The sequence below is a fragment of the Populus nigra genome, chromosome 16 (assembly GCF_951802175.1).
Source record: "Populus nigra chromosome 16, ddPopNigr1.1, whole genome shotgun sequence".
Lineage (NCBI taxonomy): Eukaryota > Viridiplantae > Streptophyta > Magnoliopsida > Malpighiales > Salicaceae > Populus > Populus nigra.
Window position 1 is genome coordinate 6,443,959 of NC_084867.1, and position 6,649 is coordinate 6,450,607.

Below are 6,649 nucleotides of genomic sequence, written 5' to 3' on the forward strand. Positions count from 1 at the left end.
TGTGATTTATTTAATTTCGCTTGATTATTTAATTCTTCTATAGTCTAGATAATCTCAAACCCCCCCAAATTACATAACATTTAGCATAAAAATTTGAACTAAAACTTCCTCGTGGGATCGACCCCTTGATTGCTTTTACTATCTCATTTATTTAAACTAGAGTAATTAATTTGTGTGATTGTGACATCGCAATAAATTTTGGAGCTGTTCCCAGGGAAGTGATTTTAGTTTATTGTTATGCTGTGATTGTTATTTATTTTGTTGAAAAAAAAGAAACAGAAACAGTGTTGCTTGTGGCGGTACTATACAATTATTGTTCAAAACCATTTTTTTGGTGGAATTAGGTCTCGACCTTTTGTTTCCTGAAGGGAAATAAGACATTCTGAACAAGACTAATAGCCTTTGGCCATTAGCCTCACCTTATCGAGGCCAAATTCTGTTGTTTTCTAGGGTTTGTTTTAGGCAGTTTTAATGTTATAGCGTAGGATTTTCATTCAATTTGCACTATTTTAAATCTCCTGTATGGTAGGTTTATTTTGAGTTTTCTTGACGATTTATGCCTAAAACATGTTCTACTAACCAAAGACAAGTGCAAGTAGATTTTGAAATTAAAAATACTTTATGTAAGTTACAAAAAAAAGCTCGCGTCAACACCATGGATGTTGCATGACAACAAACACTCAAGGAGCTCACTGCTCCTAATATGGAGAATCAACCATTGTGCATAAACATTGATAATAATGTCAATTTTGAGCTCAAGTCTGGCTTTATACACTTACTGCCAATATTCAATGGACTTGCTGGAGAAGATCCTCATACTCATCTCAAGGAGTTCTATATGGTTTGTGTTGGCATGAAACCGCACGGAGTTGACGAAGAACAAGTTAAATTGAAAGCTTTCCCTTTCTCTTTAAAAGGGGCAGCAAAGACATGACTTTTCTCTAGTCTCCCAAGTTCCATTAGAACTTGGAATGACATTAAGAAGATTTTCCTTGAAAAGTATTTCTCAACCTCTCGAGTTGCCAACATAAGGAAAGAAATATGTGGGATTCGACAATCTCATGGGGAGACACTTTTGGAGTATTAGGAAAGAATTGAGCAATTATGCATTCAATTCCCTCATCATCAGATACCTAATCAGCTGCTAATTCAATATTTCTATGAAGGACTGATGCCTACTAACCGCAGAATCATTGATGTGGCAAGTGAAGAGGCATTATTAGATATGACACCCGAGGTTGCACGCCAATTGATCTTAAATATGGCAGTCAACTCGAAAAAATTTGGCACACGTGGAGACTTCCCAAGCAAACAAGTAAATGAGGTAAGTATTTCTAACCTTGAGAATAAAGTTAATGATCTTACTTCTCTTGTGTGTTCTTTGGCTTGTGAAAATATACAGCAGGTGAAAGTTTATAGCATATGCTCTTTACAAGGACATGCTTCGGATATGTGCCCAACAATGGAAGAAGATTACATTGAACAAGCTAATACGATTGATGGAGCATTCAATGGACAACCCCAGCGTAAGTATGATCCCTTTTCTAACACGTACAATCCTAGATGGAGAGATTATCAAAACTTACGCTATGAGAACCCGTCTCAACAAAGCAATCAAGGCCAACAATTCCATCCCCATGGATTTTAGTCCCAACAGAATTATCAAACGAGACAACCCCCTGCATTTATAAATTCCAATGTTATGGGGTTATTGAGTGATGATCTTCGTGAGATGATGAAAACCTTAGCTTTTAACACAGTGACCTTACAACAAAAAGTCATGTCTTTTCAACAAGAAACAAGGTCAAGTATTCATAACTTCGAGAAGCAAATGGGGCAAGTAGCTTTAAGTGTAGGGAAATTGGAAGTACAAATGAATGGAAAATTGCCTTTCTAAGCATTGAATCCAAAAAAGAATGTTAGTGTGATCACGTTGTGAAGTGGGAAAGAACTTAAAGAGCAAAGTTCGAAACAAATTGAGATGAAGGAAGAAGAAGAGATAGAAACCAAACTGAGTATAAAGAAGATACACCTTACTCCTCCACAAACTGAAACAATGACCAATACTCTAAAGGTAAGTCTTAACTCAATGAATTCCAGTTTAAAGAAAATTCTCCCCTTTGCTGTGAGTTATTTTAGGTCTAAGAAAGAGGATAAAGAAAAAGAGAGTTTAGAGGTTTTCAAGAAAGTGGAACTTAACACTCCTTTGATTGATGGTAACAAGAAAATTCCCAAGTGTGCCAAATTCTTGAAGGAGTTGTGTACTAACAAGAGAGCTTACAAGCTAAGAGGTTACGAAATGGTAAGTATGGGTGAAGTTGTATCTGCTATTGTTCAAAAGAATCTGCCTTTGAAACAAAAAGACCTAGGTGCATTTACTATCCTATGTGTTATTGGTAATGCTAGTTTTAAAATGGCCTTATGCGATTTAGGTGCATCCATTAGTGTTATGCCTAAACATGTTTATGATTCTCTTAGTTTTAAGCCTTTGATTAAAACTAGCATTGTAATACAACTTGCGGATTGTAGTTTTGTTCATCCACTTGGTGTGATAGAAGATGTCCCAGTCAAGATTGATAGTTTGATTATTCCATGCAACTTTTATATTCTTGATATGGAACGTGATTCTAGTAATTTATCAAACAATACTCCTATATTGTTTGGGAGACCATTCTTGAAAACTGCCAATACAAAAATTGATTGTGGTAAGGATACTTTGTCCATGGAGGTAGGAGATGAAAATATTGAATTTAATTTTCATGATGTAATGAAATATCCTTACAATAACGTTTATTCTATCACATGTTATGACCAAGTTCATAAGTATGTGCAGCAAGTTTTTGATTTTGATTTTGATTGTGAGGACGGATTAAGTATAGCTTCGGGCTATGACTATGATTTTACGGAGATAGAAAAGATGGAGAGGCACATATGTGTTCCCCAAAACATGCAAGAATCAGCATTGGCTTTGCAAGCTTTGTAAACCATTCCCCATGGTAATGTCTTTGTTGATTTAGTACTTTCACGTAAAAAGCTTTTGCCATCTATTTTACAGGCTCTCGAGTTTTATTACAACGGTAAGCTCGATGACAAAAGTTCTTGGCCAAGTATGATTTTGTATGGGAACATAAGCTAGGGTGACATAATTAAGTTTCAAATGCATTTAAAAGGCATGGGGTGCTTGCTTTTGTTTTTTCCCTTGTGTAGGTGGGGTCAGACATGCTAAAACGACTTCACCAAACTGCTAAAGAGGATGTAGCTTATAAAAAGTTGGCTAATCTTGTACGAGAAGGGACAATACGAAGATATTGGTTTGAAAATGATCTCCTCTATATCAAAGGGGGTCGAATCTACATGCCAAAAAGGAAACTGTAAAAATCCTTGATGTTCAAGACACATGATTCGTAGTGGGCTGGACATCTAGGGAGGCAAAATATGCTACGTTTGTTGTCTCAGACATATTATTAGCCAAAGATTGATGAAGACATTAAGTTATATGTCGGAACTTGTCTAGTAAGCCAGCAAGACAAGGTTTTACGGCAGCATCAGGTAGATTTGGTTCAGCCACTACCGATTCCAGACAAGCCTAGGGTGTCAGTCTCTATGGATTTTATTGTGGACTTTCCAAAAGTAGATGACATGAATGCAGTGATGGTGGTTATGGATAGATTCACCAAATATACAGTGTTTGTTGTTGCTCCATCAGTTTGCACAATAAAAGTGGTAGCGGGGATGTTTTACTAAAATATGGTGAAATACTTTAGGTCCCGTCAAATATTGTTAGTAATTGTGATATGTACTTCACTGATAGGTTTAGGACAATATTGTTAGTAATTGTTGGAAAATACCCATGACACTACGTGACAGCGACATAAAGAAATTGGCTAAAGTTGCTGAACAGTGCCTAATTTTTTTTTTTTATCAAATGTAAGAATTGTATATATCAAAGTGAAACAAAGCTAGAAACCAGCAAGTCAGAATATACATGCATGAATATACAGGCGAACGAAGGGAACAAGCACCCTTGAACAGGCGAAAACAAAACAAAGGGAACAAAGTCTCTTGAACAAGAGGAAACATGCTTCCTGAAACAAAAAACATGATAGTAGGCTAAACAGAGCCAGCAACCAGCCATCAGAACCAGACCAAACAATAGATGGATGTAGCTAATAACAAACTAGCAGCAACAGGCCCCAGCAAACCCACAGAACCTGCAAGAATATAAGACAGCAGCACCAAATAGAACCAAAGCACCAACACCCCAAGCTAGAGAGCAAAGCAAACTCCAGCAAACCATAGAAACCGAAAGCAATGTAACAAACCACATAACTTCTAGAGAACAAACTGCAACAGGAACACTGAAGCAGACAAACACATAGCTGAAAAAGCAACAGCATAAGCAGGAACCAGCTGGAAAAAGAACAAATCCCAACTCCGAAGCAGGAACCCATAGCTGCCAGGACCAACCCAAATGAGGCTAATATCCAGACCAAAAGGCACTTAAACCAACTATGTAACATCCCCCGTTCCGGTAAAAAAAAAAATAGAGTAGTTAATTTTTTTTCTATATCTATTCATGGTGTTTGTATTAAAGTCTACTGAAAATTTCTACGGAGTCTCCCCTAAACCAGGAGATCCCAAGTTATCAACATTTAACCTGATTACACTTCTAATAACCCGCATCTCCTAACTCAATTCAGACCCAATCATCCTAGGTCTCAATCCCACAAACATCATCATACATATCAACCATAATATTTATGATATACATTATATACAAATATCATTATAGATAAAAATATAAATATGCATACATGGAACGTGGTTATATGAACTACAGAGTTAAGTTCATTTAATCAAGTTTAAACATTAATTATACAAATTAAGTTATACAAATATTTCCATGTTTACAAAATACAAAGGTATACTCCCTAAAACCTAAATTACAAGAAGTGAACATAAGTTAGGATCTACTCCTGTAGTGCATGCGATGGTCCTGAAACAAGATACATATTATTGAAACATGAATATCACAATGAATATAGCAACATAAATATCTAACAATTTAAAAGGGGCAACATGCATTCATATTTTGTTCACTTCTCCCTTCTGATTTTCATTAGTATCTCTTTCTTGTTCAACTACTAAAAATCGTTTCCCCTCCCATTATCAACCTCCATTTCCAGATTTTATAAGATCAATCATGATTATTTCTGCTTAACACATTACCGATACAAATTTCACTAGTATCATCATTATCACCCCGTAGGAATCGATGTAAGGTGATCCCCTTACCCGGGATCCTAACATACACCAAATGTATACTACTTAATACATAGTTGATCCCTTTACCCAAGATCCTACCATACACTAAATGTATGCTAGTTAATACATGGTTGATCCCCTTACCCGAGATCCTAACATACACTAAATGTATGCTAGCCAATACATGGTGATCCCCTCATACGAAATCCTAACATACACTAAAAATACACTAGTCAATACATGGTTGATCCCCTTACCCGGGATTCTAACATACACTAAATGTATGCTAGCCAATACATGTTTGAACCCCTTATCTGGGATCCTAACATACACTAAATGTACACTAGTCCAAACATGGTGATCCCCTTACCCGGGATCCTAACCTACACTAAATGTATGCAAGTTCATGCCCTAAATTACACTTCACATATTTCCATTGTCAGTGATAATTTCATTACTTGACAATTCACACAACAACCATTCACCTAATATTCAATATTTTGTAATTCACATTTCACATTGGTGACATATTAAATCATGGAATTTAACCAGAAAGTATAGGTGTGATTTACCTACCTGCAATAGAAGCTCTACTCGTGCTCCCCTACTACTGTTGTTGCACCACGTCTGTAGTCCCTCCTGCAAATCACAGGTTTATCTCATAAATTTTCCTCGCTCAAATATATGTTTTATAATAACCATATCAACAGTTAATAAGTCTTTCTTTCAATCATTTCTTAATATTTGAACTATTACTATTTAAACCTCGAACTGTTATTGTCTCACCTCTCCTTAGATTTTTAACTATATCTAGAGTTATAGAACTCTATTTCAAGTGAGATTGGTCTCGTTGGAAAGCTAAGACACAAGGCTACAAGTTCTCTGAGGAAGGAGAACCAAGTTCTTCCTCTAAGACAATCAAAATTGCTTATTAACAAAGCATATCTATTGCCCTACAGGATCTGTCATGACCCAATCTCGGTTGGTGGCCCATGGCTAGAGTTTTATAACTCCAAATTGAGCAAGACCAATTTCCTTAGTTAGTCAACATACATGCATCAATTCATAATCGACTTTGAAACGACTCATAAAACCATGTTTAGAACACCTTACCCGGTAAGAATCAAGGTTTCGATCTTCAAATCCCTCCTTTTCTTTCAAATGACAGTCGACCCTCCTCTCTTCTCTTCTTGTTCAAATTTTCTTGTTAATCCCTTGCCCACTAGTGTTTATTCTACCTATAACCCTTAATCTTGGATGGGTTCTTGAAATTTTGGTGTTTCTCTCTTGATTTGCAAAAGTGGATACAAAAACTCCCTCTTTTCTTTCCTTACATTTTCTGCAGATTTTTTATGAGAAGAGGAGTATTTATGCTCTATAATTA